The sequence below is a fragment of the Capricornis sumatraensis genome, chromosome 2 (genome assembly GCF_032405125.1).
Source record: "Capricornis sumatraensis isolate serow.1 chromosome 2, serow.2, whole genome shotgun sequence".
Lineage (NCBI taxonomy): Eukaryota > Metazoa > Chordata > Mammalia > Artiodactyla > Bovidae > Capricornis > Capricornis sumatraensis.
In genome coordinates, this window is record NC_091070.1 from 103,452,952 (window position 1) to 103,473,988 (window position 21,037).

Consider the following 21,037-nt stretch of genomic DNA (forward strand, 5'->3'; position numbering starts at 1 on the left):
TGGAGATGCAGGTGTTTTGACTCATTCGAGATATGAGATTGTTCTTGCCAATGTGCGTTTCCCTTTCCATACCACGGTTCTTCCTCAGTCTTATCCGGAGTTTGTATTATGTGAGTCCTGGGAAAAACCTGGTTGGGAAAAAAATGAAAGCTCAGGGGAGACTGATTAATTAAGAGAACTAGTTTTCTAGAGGTTGGAGGTACATGAGTGTCTCCTTGATTCCTTCCCTGGAGAAGCCCAGAGCCCCAGGGGCATTCTTCTGTGGCTCCCAGGGGTGCAGGGGAGCTGGAATGAGGAAGGAGACTGGGGTGGAGGCTTGATTGGTTGTGGAGTTGAGGGCCTTGCGCTCACTCATTTGGTAGCATTTGGGGAGTGGTTCCATAGAGGAGAAGAGCCTTCTTCCCCCGATAAAAAAGTGGGAACGCCTCCTAATAAAGATAATTTGCAGAGATATTCAGAAGGTAGCGTTTCTCTTTAGCATTAGAGTCACTTCCTCTAGCTTGGACCTCCGTATTTCCCTCTCCCTTTTGGTGAACTTTCTTCTCACCCTCCTGGGATCTGGAAAAGCTGTCGTTCCAAACACGTGTTCCCACAGGATAATCTCCGAGGTTGACAGACAGGTGGCCAGGCAGGGTGGGCAGCCCTGCCTGGGGTGGGGATGGAGGGGTTAGAAACCAGGTGATGGAGGAGAAGAACAAGGGGGCAGAAAAGTGAGGACAAGAGAGGGCAGTGAAGGGCAAGAGAGAAAATGTAGAATAGCACCCAAAATGAAGTTGTGTCCCCTCTGGGGGCACTGAAGACTGGGAAAAATCAAGTCAGTAGGAAAAGAGGAACAAGATTAAAAATCTAAGGGAAGTGATTGAAAGAGGGCCAATAATACAGTTAAGAAGAAAGACAAAACCACTATTTCCCTTAGTTTCAGAAGAAGGTTAGAGATTGCCTCAGTTTTTTTCCTATTCCTAATGAAGTGTTCCTAACACTGGCTCTTGCCTCCTGCTAGGTTTAGGATTGGGGGGAGCCTTTAGCAGAGTTAGCCACTTCTCTTGGCTGCTCTGAGTTCATCCCTCCCACATTATTCAAATCGGAATCATCTCTAATTTCAGGGTTTGGCTGATCCATGCCTCCCCACTCCTCTGGCCTCCCAGTGCCTTCCACTTCTACCCTTACTGATTCTGCATGTCCTTAATTTGCCTCTGCTTCTCAGTTATCATATTTGAGGGGAACTTTGGCCTTGAACCTCTATCACCTCCCTAAAGTCCGCTAGGCATCTGCGGAGGAGTCCTTGATTCAGAGATGCTCTTCTAGACACCCTGGGGTGTACCCTAGAAAAGCTCTCTGAGGATTTGCAGGGCATGGGCAGAAGGGGAAGGTATAGCCCATGCTAGATAGCTGACAGCTTTTAATGCAATGGTCCCTGGAAGGAACAACCTAGTTCAGTCCTCTCAATTTATACAAACAGAGACCCAGAAAAGCAATAGTCACACAGTAAGTTTGTGTTGGAGCAGGTGCCAGAGCCCGGTTCTCTCGAACCCCGGGCCCGTCCTTCTCCCATCGGCACCTGGAGAGATTGCTCCTGCCTGGGAACAGGCAACAGGTTATCAGGGCCATCCCAGCTGTCAGAGGGCCAGAACTTCCAGGCTCTGCAAGTCAGGTGGCTTTCAGAGATCCCACTGATCACCCACTGGCATCCCCTGGTCCTAGCTTCCGCTTCCCTTTCTTCCCACGGTGGACAAGCCTTTCGGTCTCAGCAAAGTGCAGGAGCTAACAATGGCGGCTGGGGAGGGCGGGGGAGGAGAGAGGAGCAGTCAAGGATGAGATGGATTCAGACTCTTCGTTCACAGAGCAACCAGGAAAGGAAAGGTAAGACATTTTAGTCCAGCCCAATCAATGAATTTTCTCTTGAGGGGGTGGTGGAAAGGGAGGGAAAAAGGAAAGGACAGATTAGAAATGAGTCAGAGAGCCAGAGGGGGAAAAACACATTCATTCTCCCCCTCCCTCCCTTCTTCTCTCCTCCAGCTCGTCTCTTTTTCTTCCACTCTCCTCCCATCCACCCTCCCCGCCCCCGCCAGTTTCTCTGTTTTAATGCAGGCTGAGCAATTTCTAATCAACACTTCAGGTGTTTTTCCCTCAGGCTCGAGCAGCTTCTTCCTCATCTTTCAGTGCAAAAATTCTGTATTTCTTTCTGCTGTATATTTAGCCTCCTGATTTCCCATTGTCAGTGTGAGGGAGCTTCCTGCAATAGACTGTTTTGTTGTTGTTATTGTTCTTGTTGTTTTGCACAAAATAAAATGCTTGCCAGCTGCTATTTTAGCAACAGGTGCCATCTAGCAATAAGACTCGAGGAGGGTTCACTGTGTCTTTGTTCCTGAATTTGGATGGTGTTTCAACCTTTCTGGCAGCAGAGGCTGTCAGAAACGCCAGAACTGTGGTGACACTCGGGGAACATACCCTAGGAGCAGGCAGAGCATTTTCCTAGAGACTCCTTTGGGTCTCTCTGTGCTAAAGAGTGCTTATTCTATTAGCATTTCTTTTGGTACCTTTTTGGTGGTATTTATTCATTTATTCATCCATTCTCCAAGCATGTACCGAATACCTGTGGTTTCTAAGTATTTTGATAGATGCTGAGAATACAGAGAAAAAAGACATTGTCTTTGCCCTCGAAGAGTGGCCAGTCTAGTGAGTGACTCAAATGAGTGTTCAGATAATTTTGACATGGAGGTAAAAAGTCCTACAGTAAGAGCCACGAGAGCCACACTGGTGCTGTAAGGGCAGGGATGGGGCATACCCACCTCAGACCTGGGGTGGGAGTCGAGCAGCTCGGAAACAGACTCCTGGAAGAGGTGATGGCTGAGTTAGCATGTTTGTTCATGCACAGTCAGCTGCTGACTTACTGTCACATCCAGGCACTGTGCTGCGGTTAATAAGACAGCCCTGCACCCCAGCAACTTACAGTCTGGTGGCGGTGACCTCAGTGAAGGAACTGTGAACAGTTACGGAGTACCACTTGCAAAGGCGACCGTGGAGCTATGCACTAAGTGTTGTGGGTGCCGTAAGGTGGCTACCAACCCGGACTACAGACAGCAGGCAGGGGAGTATCCAGGAAGGGTTGTTACCTGGTTTATTTGCATTCAGGTAGATGCCTGGTGACCATGTGAGAATGGGCTTGCGTATGGAGATTTCAAGTGTTATTAGTCCTAGACAGGCAGGAGTTTCTTTTAAAGATTCCTGACACCTCAGCCTCTGGCGTGCTGTGGTCCATGTGGTCACAGAGTTGGACACGACTGAGCAACTGAACTGAACTGTCACCTCAACTTCCATTATCTCCTTTTTCCATTCTTTGAATTCCCTTCCCTCCTCTGTCCATTTTTCCCCATAGAAGAGACCTTTTTTGTACTGGAGCATCGTTCAGCACTTTATTACAACTCTCTCTACTTCCTACCATAAGCCTGGATGCGTCTCTCCAGACTAGGAAAGGGAGCTTGTTACAGTATCGCATTCACTCCTTAGATTTTAGACTCTACTTCTGCTGAGTGTCTGGCTTATACAGACGTGGGTATTTGTTCTAGTAGCCCTAGTGTAATACTATGCTAGTACTATACTAGAGTCTTAGTGAAAGTACCTAGTGCTTCCAGTGTTAGTACCCGGAGAAGGCGATGGCACCCCATTCCAGTGCTCTTGCCTGGAGAATCCCATGGACGGAGGAGCCTGGTAGGCTGCAGTCCATGGGGTCGCTAGGAGTTGGACACGACTGAGCGACTTCACTTTCACTTTTCACTTTCATGCATTGGAGAAGGAAATGGCAACCCACTCCAGTGTTCTTGCCTGGAGAATCCCAGGGATGGGAGAGCCTGGTGGGCTGGCGTCTATGGGGGCGCATAGAGTCGGACACGACTGAAGTGACGCAGCAGCAGCAGCAGCAGCAGCAGCAGCAGCAGCAGCAGCAGCAGCAGCAGCAGCAGCAGCAGTGTTAGTACCGGGACTTGGTTAGCGGAAAGAACTCTAGCCTAGGATTTGAGGACTGGATTCCAATTCCTTCTCCACAGATTAACTGTATATCCATGGGATCTGGGTCTTATAATCTGTTTTTTTTTTCCTTTTGGCACATAATTTTATTATTTCATTGAGATATAATTGACATATAACAGTAGTTTCAAGTATACAAGTTTCCTTATTTATATATGTTATGAAATGATCACCACAATAAGTCTAGTTAACACCCATCATCATATATAGTTATAATTTTTTTCTTGTGATAGCTTTCAGCATTCATTCTGTTAGCCACTTTCAAATATGCAGCATAGTATTATTAACTGTAGTCACCAGCCTGTGCATTATATTGTTGTGGACTGCAGCATGCCGGGCTTCCCTGTCCTTCACTATCTCCCGGAGTTTGCTCAAATTCCTGTCCATTGATTTGGTGATGGCATCCAATCACCTTATTCTCTGTTTTCCCCTTCTCCTCCTGCCCTCAGCATCAGGGTCTTTTCCAGTGAATTCGCTCTTTGCATCAGGTGGCCAAAGTACTGAAGCTTCAGCTTCAACATCAGTCCTTCCAGTGAATATTCAGGGTTGATTTCCTTTCAGATTGACTGGTTTGTTCTCCTTGCCCTCCAAGGAACTCTCCAGAGTCTTCTCCAGCACCATAATTCAAAAGCATCTATATTTGGTGCTCAGCCTTCCTTGTAGTCCTACTCTCACATCTGTACATGACTACTGGAGAAACTATGGCTTTTTTTATATGGACTTTGTCAGCAAAGTGATGTCTCTGCTTTTTAGTATGCTGTCTAGGTTTGTCATAGCTTTTCTTCCAAGGAGCAATTGTCTTTTAATTTCATGGCTGCAGTGATTTTGGAGCCCAAGAAAATGAAATCAGTGCATTATATACTCAGGACTTATTTATAAACTGGAAGTTTGTACCCTTTGACCCCCTTCAGCCAGCCCCCACCTCTGGCAACCACCAATCTGTTCTCCATATCTATGAGCTTGGTTTTTTGTTTTTGTTTTTAGAGATTACACATACAAGTGAGATCATACAGTATTTGTCTTTCTGATTTATTTCACTTAACATAGTGATCTCAAGGTCCATCCTTGTTGTCACAAATGGTAAGATTTCATTCTACTTTATGGCTGAATAATATTCCATTGTGTGCATGGATATAAATGTCAATAATACACACACACATATATAAATATATAGTATGACATCTTTTTATCTATTTATTAAATGACAGACACTTAGCTTGTTTCCATATCTTGACTACTGGCTATTGTAAATAAAGTAGCAGTGAACATGGGATTGCATATATTATAATCTTTTAAAAATCCATTTCTTTGTATTATTTTATCTTTAATTGGAGGATAATTGCTTTACAATGTTGTCTTGGTATTATAATCTTTTGAATGAGGTCATGTCTTTCAGCTCTAAGGTCCTTTGGTAGGGAACTTTTTTCCCTTTAATTTTGATGAGTTGGAAATCAACTTACAGAGCCCTTAGTGTCCCTTCATGGATCACAGCCTTGTCATGGCAAAGCGACTTGCATAACTCAGTGAAACTATGAGCTATGCCATGCAGGGCCACCCAAGACACACAGGTCATAGTGGAGAGTTGTGACAAAATGTGGTCCACTGGAAGAGGGAATGGCAAATCACTCCAGTACTCTTGCTGTGAGAATCCCATGAACAGTATAAAGAGGCAAAAAGAGATGATACCAGACGATGAGCCCCCCAGGTCAGAAGGTATCCAGTATGCTACTGGGGTAAGAGCAGAGGGCAATTACTAATAGCTCCAAAAAGAATGAAGTGGCTCAGCCAAAGCAGAAATGATGCTCAGTTTTGGATTTGCCTGGAAGAAAAAGTGAAGTCTGATGCTGTAAATAACAGTATTGCATAGGAACCTGGAATGATTGCCAAAAGAAACATCAACAACCTCAGATATGCAGATGATACCCCTCTAATGACAGAAAGTAAAGAGAAACTTAAGAGCCTCTTGTTGAAGGTGAAAGAGGAGAGTAAAATAGCTGACTTAAAACTCAACATTCAAAAAACTAAGAACATGGAATCCAGTCCCAGCACTTCATGGCAAATAGGAGGGGAAAAAGTAGAAGCAGTGACAGAATTTTTTTTTTTTTTTTTAGCTCCAAAATCACTACTGATGGTAATTGTAGCCATGAAATTAAAAGATGCATGCTCCTTGGAAGGAAAACTATGACCAACCTAGACAGCATATTAAAAAGCAGAGACATCACTTTGCTAACAAAGGTCCGTCTAGTCAAGGCTGTGTTTTTCCAGTGATCATGTGTGGATGTAAGAGTAGGACCATAAAGAAGGCTGAGTGCCAAAGAATCGATGCTTTCAAACTGTAGTGCTGGAGAAGACTCTTGAGAGTCCCATGGACAGCACAGAGATCAAACCAGTCCATCCTAAAGGAGATCAACCCTGAATATTCATTGGAAGGACTGAAACTGAAGTTCCAATATATTGGCCTCCTGAGACAAAGAGCCAACTCATTGGAAAAGACCCTGATGCTGGGAAAGATTTAAGGCAAAAAGAGAAGGGGGCAGCAGAGGATGCAATGATTAGAAAGCATCACTGACTCAATGGAAATGAATTTGAGCAAACTCTGGGAGACTGTGAAGGACAGGGAAGCCTGGTGTGCTGCAGTTCATTGGGTTACAGGGAATCAAACTCAACTTAGGAACTGAACAAACAAACAAACAAAAGGTCCTTAGTGAGGAGCCACAGAGGGAGCCCCAGTTATCTTCAGCCTTTCTCTGACCACCAATGATTGGAATGAAAACAGTAGCTGGGAAAGGAGAGCACATGTTAGCATTTTCAGTGCCTGGTGGACACATTAGCACCCAGTGCCTGGTGGACAGGATAGGGTCAACTTTAAACAATTAAATGTTGTCATATTGGGAATTGTTGAAGTGAGTCAAGTGCTTTGGGCCAGGTGGGATGAAGCCTGCTCTAGCCAACATGGCCCTCAAATGTCCTTTCTGGTCTCAACTTTTTGTTCCAGGAGACACTTACCTCTTTCAGTTCAGTTCAGTTTAGTCGCTCAGTCGTGTCCAACTCTTTGCAACCCCATGACCCACAACACGCCAGGCCTCCCTGTCCATCACCAACTCCCGGAGTCCACCCAAACCCATGTCCATCGGGTCGATGATGCCATCCAACCATCTCATCCTCTGTCGTCCCCTTCTCCTCCTGCCCTCAATCTTTCTGATTGGAAATGGCAACCCACTCCAGTATTCTTGCCTTGAGAACCCCATGAACAGTATGAAAAGACTTACCTCTTTACTCCTTCCAATTATTTTAGCTCTTACACTGACTTTCCCCCAATTAGGAATTATAAAGAAAGGTATAATCTAATTGTTGCTTTTGCTTATTTAGATACTATAACGCTTTTCTAGTTTTGTGAGTGGTAAAGAATCTGCCTGCCAGTGCAGAAGATGCAAGAGACACTGGTTCAGTCCCTGGCTTGGGAAGATCCACTGGAGTAGGAAATGGCAACCCACTCCAGTTTTCTTTCCTGGAAAATTCCATGGACAGAGGAACCTGGCAGGCTATAGTCCATGGGGTTGCAAAGAGTCAGACATGACTGAGCATGCACATAATAATTTTAAAATGTGTTTTATGACTTTTTAAAATCTCTTTTGATCCTTCTAAGTAAGGCTGGTTATTATCTATCTATACATAACAAGAACAAGGCTGAGAGGAAGTAAATGACTTGTCTAAGTCCATTGTATCTTATTGATTAAAAATAAGAAATAATGTCACTGACATACAAATGACTTGGTTGTTTCAAATGCCTGAATCCAAGGGAAACATTTTCTAGTTAAGGTGGGTGAAACTAGAACTCCTGACTTAAGGGAACAAATCCAGGTGTCTGGGTTTCCCTGATGGCTCAATGATAAAGAATCCACCTGCCAAGCAGAAGATCACACATCTGATCCCTGGGTTGGAAAGATCCCTTGGAGGAGGAAATGGCAACCCACTCCAGTATTCTTGTCTGGGAAATTCCATGGACAGAGGAGCCTGGTGGGCTAGAATCCATGGAGTCACAAAGAGTCAGACGCGACTTAGAGACTAACAACAGCACAACGTGGTTATCTGTCATAGGGCGTTGGGTAATGAGGCTCAGAGTTCACAGAACTCGGGGATCTTACAGGGAAAAGTGGTAAAGAAGAGAATTTAGTATTTCTGATTCAATCCTAAGATCTACAGGAAAGGAGCGAGTGAGGAGTGCTCCAGTGAGGCACAGGAGAGTGTCAGATGTGGCCCTGTGACAGCAGAGGCTGCTGGCATGTCAGAGCCCATCTGGGAGTAGCGGCCGGTGCTGTGCATCCAGCAGCCGCACAAGAGGTAGCGTATGTAGCTTTAAAATCTTGGTCTTTAAGATAGCTTCTGGCTTGCTGGAAATGGAAGACGGTATCTTGGATGACTAGAGTTCTTTATGGGCCAAGAAACAAGGAAGAACTCAGAAGAACATGCTGCTTCCCTGTTCTCCTCCAGCGGCTGGAGCCCTGCAGGAAGCACTGCTCTAAATTAGAAGTAGAACCTTCACATTCAGCTGGAATCCCGCATCGTCACTCCTCCCTTGCCCTGGGCTCATCAGGAGGCAGTTGGGAGAGAGGGATAAGGCTCAAACTGACTTGGATTTAAATACTAAATCAATAGTTTACCTTGTTTTCTTTAGCTTTAAAATGGGAAAGCTAACTTACCTTGTAAGGTTGTTGTGATCATTAAAATGAAATGATATACAATTCCTAAGGCAGCATTTGGCACATAGTATGCTCTCAATACTTTTTATGGGCCCAAAATAGGAATATTAGTCAGCATTTTGATGTAGCAATAATCAACCTCATAATCTCAATAGCTCACAACACCAAACATTTAGTTGATCATATTATATGAGAGCTGTAGTCAGCTGCAGGTCAACTGTGAATTGGCTAGAATTGGTGGACTTGGCTCATTTCCAGATGTCTTCTTATTCCAAGACCCAGGATGAAGGAGCAGCCACATTGTGGGCTTGCTGTTCTCCTGGTGGAGGACTCAAGGCTGGTAGGGAGAGGGCACAGAGCCAAATGACACAAATGCCTTTTAAGCTTCTGCTTGGACAAGTCTTATGGCACATATACTCACATTTCATTAGCCAAACGTGTCACCTGGCCAACCCATAGTCTATGGAGGGGTAAGTGTACTCTGCCTACAGGGAACAATGCAAGAGTGAAGAGAGAAAACCAGCTGGGAACAAATAATACAATCTATTAACTGGGTTAAATCATTCAACTGAATGTGCTGAGTACCTACTAGGTAGCAGTTTTTAAAAGCCTTCAGGAGAGAGCTTGTTTTTATTAATAATGGCCAAGACAGATGACTAAATAGAAAATTCTTAGACAAGATGATGTGATTCTCTAGGGTACTATGACTGCAGTAAGAGCAAGAAGAAACTTTTATATAAGAAGTGATAGCTGAGGAAGTCAGGAAAGATAAGTTGGCGTTACTAGAGGAAGAGTGGGATTGAGGGAAGGGAAATTTACAGAGGAGACAGCATGTGCAAAAGCCAGGAATCAAAAGAGGACAAAAGTACAAATATTTAACTTTTTTTAAGTGAGTGGGTAGCCTGTCCCTTCTCCAGGGGATCTTCATGACCCAGAAATTGAACCGGGGTCTCCTGCATCGCAGGTGGATTCTTTACCAGCTGAGCTACCAGGAAAGCCCAATGGAAGAGGGTGCCCCTGTCTAAAATGAGTCCTTGTACTTCTGAATGCCTACAGGGAGTATTTGAAAGCATGAGAGCAAAGGAGTGCTATGACCAGATGTGCATTTTAGAAATATTATTTGAACCTCAATGTGGAGGGTAGATTAGATAAAGACAGACATGCAGCAAAAACCAGCCAGAAGACCCTTGCAGAAAGAGAAGGGAGACATGATGAGATTCTGAGCTCCGGTGTGCCGTGACAGTGAGAGGAGTGGGCAATGACAAGAGATGGAGGAAGTGATCCTGGCTTGGTTGCAAGTGGGAGTTGAAAGACAAGAGTATCAAAGATGTCTCCAGGTTCCTGTCTTGGGATTGCTGGGATGCCATTTATGGACATGATCTAATATAGGAGGAGGAACATGTAAGGGGAGGGAGATATAGGTTCAGTTTTTCGCATTATATTAATTAGAGTAAGCCTAAGATGCTATAACAAAGAGACCCTAAGAATAGTTTAAAACGCATATAAAACAGTTTTTGTTCTCTCTCCTCTAACAGAAGAGAACTAGTGGGACTGAGTCTACTGTTCCCATATGTGGTTCCCAAGACTTGTCCAGTGATAGGTATTTTTCAGCTAGTAGAAGCAAGGAAAACAGAGGACCAAGTAGTTTGTTTTTAGGGAGGTGATGTGGAAATCGCATACATCACCCCTCCTCACTATGTCCTGAATCTAGTCCTGTGACCATAATTAGCTACAAGGGAGGCTAGGAAATATAATATGTGGCTGTCTTGGCTGGCCAGATTAAAACCTGGAAGGTTCTGTTTCTAAAAGAAGTGGACAGTTAGTTAGCATCTCCATCTATAGAATGATGAGTTTGGGGTGCTTGTGTAACATCCAGATGGAAAAAGAAGTTATATATTTGGGTCTGGAGCTTGGGTAAGAGATCTAAACTGGAAATACAGGTAACAAGTTGATGAAAGTGGAGAAGAGCTTTCTTACAGGAGCTTTCTCTGCCCAAATGGCTGGTCCATCCAAGGAGTCTGACCCACCTGATTGAATCAGGACCGCTTCCACAGTTTCTGGGCCGTGCAGGGTAGACTGACCTCTTTTAGTACTGCTTTAGTCACACTGGAACAGCATGCGAGCCAGCTAGACATTACCCATGAGCCTGCTTCAGATCTCGGGAAGATGAGCAAATCAAATAGAAAGGAGATGTGCTTCTGGCTTTCATATGCACAGTGGTGGCAGAGAACGGGAAAGCATGGCTCAGTGGGACACACAGGACATACACTTAATGAATGGCAAGCTCTGTGTGCACAAGGGCCAGAGTTATAGGCAGCAAATAATAAGTAGGCCAGAGCAACGCCCACCTGAGCAAGGGTAACACCAGTGTTTACTTTAGCCCAATAGAAATGGGGAGATACTAATGCTTTTTAGGACCCTTGGGGAGAAAACATGAAAGAATGTTGTCATATTTTAAACATATTTTTTAAAAGAAATTTCAAAATAGTACATCTGGTCACCCTAACCCTGAAATGGATCAAGCCATTAGGTACTGTGGTAGCAAACAAGAGAAACTGATTCTGTTCAATTTAAGCAATTGGATAGAAAGAAATTTATTGAAAGAAAATTGATTAACCTACAGGACCAATAAACAAACTGGAGAACGAGGCTTAGAAAATAGGCAAACACTAAGGGAATGTCTGTGATTCTTGGTAAAGCCTTCTTTACTTTATAACCCATCTATATCAAAAGATGAATAGTTTCTACTTCTGGTGGTTAAAAGGTTCAAGTTCTGTTTTGTCTTTAAAAATTGAGCCTGTAGGTCAGACTTTCCCAAAATGCTTAGTTTTCCAGGCTGACAGTACTAAGGGTTGGACACACTGTGGACCAAACCTAGTGGAGATGCTTTAGCACTCATTATTCATCTCTTACGCTTAGAGAACCCGCCTATCAATTGATCCTAAAACAGTGTCATTGGAAATTGGGACAGTATGTTAAAAATGTGAAGACAAAAAAGATGAATTTCTTAAAGATCTAGCTTAAAGGCAGGAAAAAGAAGACATGTATTGTCATATTGAATGAAGAAAAAACTCAGGCCTCTGAAAGCCAAGATATGCTGGTGAATGGGCAATTCTGAGGGCTTCAGGAGTTAAAGGATGGATGAGCTTGATAGACAGTTTCTAAAGATGCCGGTCTGTGGTGATAATAATTTTCCATTATCTTTAGCAGCAATCTTTACTTCTCTAAAATGCGGCTGTGCTTATAGATCTGCATCTCAAAAATACTGGCAGGAATAGCTTACAACTAGTGGGGAAAAGGGACTTAGTTTGAAAAAAAAGAAAGTGCTAAAATAAGAACAGCATTGCTGTAGATACTGCTTTTGTTATCCTTGCAAGAACACAGTTCCTCATGTATAGACTCCTTTTTTTTTTTTTTTTACATGAGAACTGGGGCAGGAACTTACTTTGCCGTATGTAAGGAGCCACTGTCTATACTTGCAGCTGATCCTCCCTGGCCTGGTAACTAGGCAGCCCTGGTGATTAGCTGAGATGGGGCCTGATGCGCTGAGCTGTCACTCCTCACTCTATTTTTAGGCAGCTTTTCTAGTTATTGATCAGAATCCATTCTCTACACTGAGGACCACCTGCTGAGAAAGGCCCTTTGGATTCACTTATTCATGTCTTCATTCATTCTTTGATTCATTCCACATTTTGTGAGCTTCAGCTCTATTTTATGGCCTTGCTGTATAATGAGGATACAGAGTCAACCAAATCCACCAAGTCGGATTTAGAAAAGGCAGAGGAACCAGAGATCAAATTGCCGACATCATTGGATCATCAAAAAAGCAAGAGAGTTCCAGAAAAACATCATCTACTTCAGCTTTATTGACTATGCCAAAGTCTTTGACTGTGTGGATCGCAACAAACTGTGGAAAATTCTTCAAGAGATGGGAATACCAGACCACCTGACCTGCCTCTTGAGAAATCTGGATGCAGGTCAGGAAGCCACAATTAGAACTGGACATGGAACAACAGACTGGTTCCAAACAGGGAAAGAAGTACATCAAGGCTGTATATTGTCACCCTGCTTATTTAATTTATATGCAGAGTACATCATGAGAAACGTTGGGCTGGAAGAAGCACAAGCTGGAATCAAGATTGCTGGGAGAAATATCAATAACCTCAGATATACAGATGACACCACCCTTACGGCAGAAAGTGAAGAAGAAATAAAGAGCCTCTTGATGAAAGTGAAAGAGGAGAGTGAAAAAGTTGGCTTAAAACACAACATTCAGAAAACTAGGATCATGGCATCTGGTCCCATCAATTCATGGGAAATAGATGGGGAATCAGTGGAAGCAGTGACAGACTTTATTTTTCTGGGCTCCAAAATTACTGCAGATGGTGACTGCAGCCATGAAATTAAAAGATGCTTGCTCCTTAGAAGAAAAGTTATGACCAACCGACATTACTTTGCCAACAAAGGTCCATCTAGTCAAAGCTATGGTTTTTCCAGCAGTCATGTTTGGATGTGAGAGTTGGACTTTAGAGAAAGCTTAACACTGAAGAATTGATGCTTTTGAACTATGGTGTTGGAGAAGACTCTTGAGAGTCCCTTGGACTGCAGGGAGATTTAACCTGTCCATCCTAGAGGAGATCAGTCCTGAATATTCACTGGAAGGACTGATGCTGAAACTGAAACTCCCAATACTTTGGGCACCTGATGCAAAGAACTGACTCATTGGAAAAGACCATGATGCTGGGAAAGATTGAAGGCGCAAGGAGAAGGGAACACAGAGGATGAGATGGTTGGATGGCATCACCGACTCGGTGTATATGAGTTTGAATAAACACTGGGAGTTAGTGATGGACAGGGAAGCCTGGTATGCTGCAGTCCATGGGGTCGCAAAGAATTGGACATGACTGAGCGACTGAGCTGAACTGAAATCCACCAAATCCTGGTCCTTGCCCTCAGGGACCTTAGAGTTAGAAACCAGTTTATATTGGTTCAATATATAAAATTCAATTTATATTGAATTTTTCAAGATCAGAAGATGGTCTTTTAAATTTATTTCCCCAGAACTTAACACTGTATTTTAAAACACGTTTTTGAATGAATTTGAGTTAGATAGTCAAGGGCAGTTTTCCTGAAGATCAGGGGCAGAGTATAAACTGGAAGAATGGTCTGGTGATCCAAGAATGATGACTCCTTCTTTTGCAGATATAGAAACCCCCTATAATCCCCAATCTGCAATATCATCTGGTGCTTTCTTTGATCGGGAATCCTAATTTTTACAGATATGTTCTATATAGTATGACCCCTTATCTGACTTACCTTCTTTTTCTGTCTTCTCTAAGCAGTCTCCTTCCAGTTTTGGGGGATACTTGTTTTTAGAGTGAAACATGGATTCTTCCCATACCTCTCTAAATGTCTTTATAAGAGCTTCAAAACACAAGTCCTTTCTGGTGTCACCAGTGCCCAGATTCCGAGTCCCAGCCTTCCCGTTGGGCCAGCGTGTGCTTCTCGTGTGTGTGCATGACCTACACTCGGTGCTTCTGTCTGTCTACCTCCCAGAAACTCCTCAGCTACATGTCCTGATGTTTCCCCAGCTGGGGGAATAACATGTTTATAAGAAAAGAATGGAAGACATCTTAGTATGCCTGGAACGTGGGTGGGGCCAAATCATGGAGAAAATCTTACATGCCACGTCAAGGCATTTGGACCTTATCCTGGAAGGAGTGGGGAATCTTTTGAGCCTTAAAACAGGAGACTGTCTTTTCTGAAAGAATATTCTAGATATAAAAGATGTGGAGAGTGCACCCGGCTGGAAGTAGGGAGACCACTAAAGAGGCTGTTATAAAACCAAGAAGGTAATGAGGACTTGTGTAAAGTGATAGTCAGAGCTTTAGGCCCAGTCTAGGTTTGGGCTTCTCTGGTGACTCAGTGGTAAAGAATCCACCTGCCAGTGCAGGAGACCCAGGTTTGATCCCTCGGTTGGGAAGATCCCCTGGAGAAGGAAATGGCAACCCACTCAAGTATTCTTGTCTGGGAAATCGCATGGCCAGAGGAGCCTCATAGGCTATAATCCATGGCGTTGCAAAAGTGTCAAACACAACTTAATGACTAAAGAAAAATAAAAGCGTAGCTTCAAATCTGTCACTTGCTAACCCTCATGTGTTAGGCAAGATACATACATTCTCTGAGAATCAGTTTCTTCATCTATAAAATGGATGTAATGATAATATCTACTGTATAGGATTTTTTGAGAGAATTAAGCTACTACATGAATGACACTTAACACAATTTCTAATATATAGTAATTCTTTCACAATTACTTCCCGGTAGAAGGAAAAGAAACCTGATTTATTCCCACTGGGAATGACCATAGGAATAGAGAAGAGTCAAATTGGAGAAAGATTTGGAATTAGTGACTGAAAGTGGGTAGAGACAGAGAGGAAATGATCAAAGCTTAATTAATTTCTATCTGCAGGGACAAAACAAGGGCTGTACTGGCAAAAGAGCTAGGGAGACAAGGAAGACCAGTCTATGAGCAAGAGTTGAGGTGGGAAAAGAGAAAGTGATATATGTTTAATTTGAATAAAGACTGTGAAGTCGCTCAGTCATGTCCCACTCTTTGCGACCCCATGGACTGTAGCCTACCAAGCTCCTCCGTCCATGGGATTTTCCAGGCAAGAGTACTGCAGTGGGTTGCCATTTTCTTCTCCAGGAGATCTTCCTGACCCAGGGATTGAACCCAGGTCTCCCGCATTGAAGGCAGAAGCTTTACCGTCTGAGCTGCCAGGGAAATCCTGTTTAATTCGAATTATCTGTTAAACATGGAGATGAGGTTTCATGAAGTTGAGGGTCTGAGGCATAACTTGTAGTTAGAAACATGGGAGAATAAGATTTCTTAGGTCAAATGCACAAATGAACATTACAAAATGGCTGAAAAATTTCAGTTTATTTACCTGGCACTCAAAGATGTTCTTATTAGCCTGTATAGACCAGCATAAGAAGTACTAGGTTTTTGACATCTGACAGGTGGTGACAGAGAAAAAAAAAAAGAGCTATAAGAGGTGGGACTCAAGTTCAGGACACTAATCTAGCCCCCAGGGCAGATCTCTGGGAACTAGAGTCAGCGGGAGGGTGTCCCCAGGCCAGACCTCAGTGTCCACAGGAGACTGTCAGTCTTGGTCCTCATCCAGACTTGCTATGACTCTGAGGGGCCTGATCTGGGATAGGAGTGGGGATTTCTTGAGAGGTGTTTTTTGAAGTTGAGTGAATAGCAACTTTACAGTTTCAGATATAGATCAGTCATGTGTGAGTATACTGGAAACAAAACCTAGTCCTCAGGAGAAGGGCTTTATATCAGGGCCCAAGCAAGCAGGGCTGGATCTCAGGACAAGGCTTTGGTCCCAGTGGATTGCAAGCCAGGTGGAAACACAGCTGAATATAAGCATGGACTGAGGGAAAGACACGTGGCTCAGTGGTTGTGGGAATCGCAGCCCTCACCCAGAACCCAGGGTTAGGGCCAGAAGAGCAGGTCTAGGCCTCGCCCTCTGGTGGGAACGGGGCATCTAACAGGGCTGGCCAGGACAGGCTTGGGGCCTGGGTGCCGTGTATCCTACAGTTTGGAAGCTTCTAGCTAATGCAGGGATTGGCTTCTTTAGCTTTCTAACTCTTCACTCTGGTCCTCAAATGTTCAATAAACTGACATTTCCTTGAAATTCCTAGTTATGTCCTCTCCAGCTATCCAGATGTATCCCTAGCTTAGATTCCCAGGAGTTTCATTATCCCTGCATATGTATACATGTCTGTGTATGCGCACACACACTCAGGGGTACCCTCTGTTTCCAACTGCTAGGAGGTATGGATGAGACTGTGCTGTGCACCCAGTCATTGTTGAACACCGAATTACCCAGTCTGCAATTCTATTCCTTTGCAGTTTCTGCCCATTCTCCCCTATAACTCACACCTTTTTGCTCACCTAGCTCTAGGTTTGGAGAAGGCAATGGCACTCCACTGCAGTACTCTTGCTTGGAAAATCCCATGGACGGAGGAGCCTGGAAGGCTGCAGTTCATGGGGTTGCTGAGGGTCGGACACGACTGAGCAACTTCACTTTCACTTTTCAGTTTCATGCATTGGAGAAGGAAATGGCAACCCACTCCAGTGTTCTTGCCTGGAGAATCCCAGGGACGGGGGAGCCTGGTGGGCTGCCATCTGTGGGGTCGCACAGAGTCGGACACGATTGAAGTGACTTAGCAGCAGCAATAACAGCTCTAGGTTATATGGCTTTACAGAAGTCAACAGATTGTTATTGACAGCAGCAGCAACAACTACATTTATTGAGTGCTTACTTTACATCAGTATTATCCTAAATGCTTAGGATAAAATCTTATTTAACCCTCAAACAGCTCCACAAAATAGTTACTGTTATTCTGGTTTTACCAGTAAAGAAACCGAAACTCCTAAGAGGAGTAATCTGCTGCAAGTCATGCAGCTAGGAAGTGGTAAGACGGATTCTAAATGAGGACTCGCTCTAAAATCCGTGCCTTTGAGTATCATGCTATAAAGAGGCAAATGTTTCTGAAAACATAGTCTTTATTCTTTGGAACATGAGCTTATGTGTATGTCATAGAAGAAACTGAGTTGACTAACCTCTGTTAATAATTAAGGGAGTCCATGATTTTACAAAATAATAATTAATAGCGTCCCATGGCTTGGTCAAGTGGCTAATCTCATTAACAGAGAACAGAGCTGAGAAGGAGGTATTCTTAGTAATCATCTAATGAAGAAAACCCTATACTTAAACAACCCTTCCCCCAACACTTTTCGTGCTGCACCTGCCTCCTTTGCTGGTTTCCTTTATCCCGGAAGGGCTAGGAAATATTTCATCCCAAGTAGAGCCTGAATAGGCAGCAGAGAAGAAAGGTGGTTGGTCAACAGCCAGCGTTGTGATTGGTCAATACCTGTGACTGGTCGTCCAGCCTCAGCGACTGCTCACTGAAGTCATTTCACCTCTCTGTCCCATTTTGTTACCTGGAAAATCAGACTGTGAATAAGGATTTGAAGAATTACAAGGTTAAAAATTCATGCAATAGAATTCAAGGAGAAACTATAGGAGAAAACAAACAAACGAACACCACACAAGTCTTTTCGTCCTCTAGCTTTCTAGATGTGTGAGTTGGGAAGAACAGAATCAGTGACACCAGCATTTGGGCGTGGTGGAGGGAAGCAGCAGAGCCTAGGAGGTTTTTTCCTGAGCTTCCAGATGGGAATTATCTGCCCCTCGATGGCACTGATCTACATAATCTGGCTACAATCAAACCTTTTGGTGATGAATGGTCATCAAGATTGAAGAGCCTCTGAATGGGAGTCGAGGGGAAAGGCAGGAAATGTGAGGGAGGGTTCTCATTTGAGATATACCATCTATGGGTCATGGTCAAGGTGCTCTTAAAGAGCCCTCTCTCTGCAGGCACCCAGAGAGAGAAGGTTTAACAACTCTGTTGAGGTAAGGAATATGAGGCTCATTTTACAGGTGAAGGTTGCTTAAGAGACTTCATTTAGGCCTTACCATTCGTGTGTAGCCAGATGAGATTCAAAGCCTTATCTCTTTGATGCCAATGCTCTTTTACTACACTATGCTGTTTATGTCATTTAAACATAAATGTGAAGTCCTAGAAATTTTCGTATTAATAGTCATTCATTCATTTACTTGCCCATTCCTTCATTTATTCTTTAGGAGCTATCCAGCACTTAAGGTTCAAAACACTAAATCTTAAATACTCTGCTGTATTCACTTCCCAGTTCCACAGAATGAAAACCTTTTCTTCCTGACAGGAATTAAAACTTAGTTTTCACAGTGCTTTCATGGAAGAGAGGCACTAGTCTGGAAATCAGACGTGAGTACAAATGTGGTATCTTGCCTTTGTTGACCAAGCTGCTGCTGCTGCTGCTGCTAAGTTGCTTCAGCCGTGTCTGACTATGCGACTCCATAGATGGCAGCCCACAAGGCTGCCCTGTCCCTGGGATTCTCCAGGCAAGAACACTGGAGTGGGTTGCCATTTCCTTCTCCAATGCATGAAAGTGAAGTTGCTCAGTCGTGTCCGACTCTTAGCGACCCCATGGACTGTAGCCCACCAGGCTCCTCTGTCCATGGGATTTTCCAGGCAAGAGTACTGGAGTGGGGTGCCATTGAAGCTATTATTCGTGACTCTATGAAGAGTCACGAATAAATGCATATTCAAGTTGTGAGAGTGAGTTTGCTTTGTGGGATGTCATAGAGACCATGGGCAGTAATAAAGGACAGTAGGCCCCCCTAGGAAACGAGCCCTTCTGCCTCTGAAGTCCACGTGGAATTCTAGGGTTAAACTCTGCCTCAAGCTACCTGAAGGTGGCTTGGCAGCCTCCTGGTTTCAACTCTGGACCTCTTTATCCTATCTTTTTATTCATATTCCTTTTTTTGCTTCTCATCATGATTCTGCTTCTGTTTCAAAGCAGAATTAGATCAAGCTAGAAACTCTTAACTCTCCCAGTAACCTGAAGAAGTTGTGTTCTCTTTGTCTGGAGTTTCTAGACCTTACCATTGAGTTCATAGAAGCCCTTTGCCTCTCAAACACTCCCCTGGGCTTTCATTCATAGAAACTTCCCTCTCTTTCTTGGACACCAAGCTTCAAATTGATCTTTTTAACACTTAAACTTCTCATCTGCTTTCTAGTCTCCCCCCACCTCTTTTTGAATCACCTTCAAAGCTTTTGAACTTGGTCTACTGCTTTTGATCTGAAATTCTCCATTTCTCTCAAAGCCTTCTTTCCCCCTTAATCTCTGTCTCTTTTGCTTGGTCACTAGCTAGAAGGGAAGTCACTTTCTCCTAAATTCATACTTCCTGGATTCATTGTCCTCATTTATCAAATAGTTTAGTGTCTATAGGCTTCAGGAGCCAGGACAGCTAAATAAGACACGTTACTTACTTGACCCGACAAGTCTGATGGTGTGAAAATAAGAACTTGCAAAATCATTATAGTAAATGTCTGGCGGAGAATGCTGGGGACACTATGGCGCAAAGGAGGAAGTGATAAATAGATTGACTAGTCAGAGAAGGCTTGACAAGAAGCCTTTGAACTGGGTTTTAAAAGATGAAAAAGAGTTTCCCAGGAAGATAAGTGAGGAAAAAGCTTTCCATAAACAAGAAACACTATGTGCCAAGATCTAGAGGTGTGATATAGCACATCCCACTGAGGGAAACTGTTAGTTCGCTGTCCTCTGAGGTTGATGCTCAAACAGAGGTGCTACAAGAAGTGAGGCTGAGGAGGAATTATGCCGGGGTCCAGCCCCGGTGGATCCAGGGAATTCGAAGGGTGGACGGCGTTGGCGTGGAAAGACTTGTTTATTGATTGATATAAGATTAGATTAAGAAACTATAGTGTAGTAGGAAGATTAAGTGGAGGAAGAGGGCTGAATAGCTTGGTTTACGCGGAAGACCAATAAAATTCCAGACAAGGAATTTGCACCATCTACGTTGGGCCACCGGTGCCCGCTTGAATATCTAAGGGTGCCTCGCCTTAAGCTCCCTTTCGCGCGGATCTTAATAACCACGGCAAGTAAGTAGACCTGGCGAGCCTCCGCGCCCCAGATGAAAATTCAGCCTGAAATTAAAGTAAAGAGCAGAGAGAGGGAAAGGGAGAGAAAATGAGAGAGAGAGAGAGACACGGGGGGAGCCAGATTCCCCAGAAACCAGGCCGAGACTAGTCCGAGAAGCTGGTCCCATCCTTTATTGTTCAGAAGGCCTTTTATACTTTTGATAAAACATGGAGATCAATGGGCAACACAAAATTATGTAGCGTTCGCAGCCCAGACTCTTTCTATACATCATTTTGTATACAAAAGGTCTCAGGTGATTTACATTATCTTCTGGCCAAGAGGCTTGTTAACACTTTTTGGCCCTCTTCCTTAATGAATGTTAATTTTGTTTCCCCTGAAGTGTTTTTCTTTGATCTGCATCTCCTTAAAAGCGCTAAAGTTACATCTCTATAGAACAAAGGCGCAGTGGGTTATAACAAAGAAGGTACTTAACTCAAAGATCTAATGTTGCTAATACAAGGTCTACTACTTGTTTTTCTATATACCAACTATATCTAAAAATAAAGGATATGAAAATTTGGCAGCAAGCATTGACTCAACAAATGAAACTTTTAATCAGTCCTATTCTAAAGATTTTGACTCTTCGGAAGCTCCTACATTCCTATGATGTTTTAAGCTTCCTGTGCCTCCTGCGGTCAGGAGGCCTCAAACAATCACATGCGCAGCTGTACGAGTCCTGCAAGCAGGTTAG

The 21,037-nt window shown here is 43.7% G+C and overlaps 1 protein-coding gene across 1 annotated transcript in view; it reads left to right on the plus strand.

Annotated features, from left to right (window-relative positions):
• ILDR2 (immunoglobulin like domain containing receptor 2) overlaps positions 1 to 21,037 on the plus strand; it is a 70,957-nt gene that overhangs the window by 279 nt on the left and 49,641 nt on the right. The window lies entirely within an intron of this gene.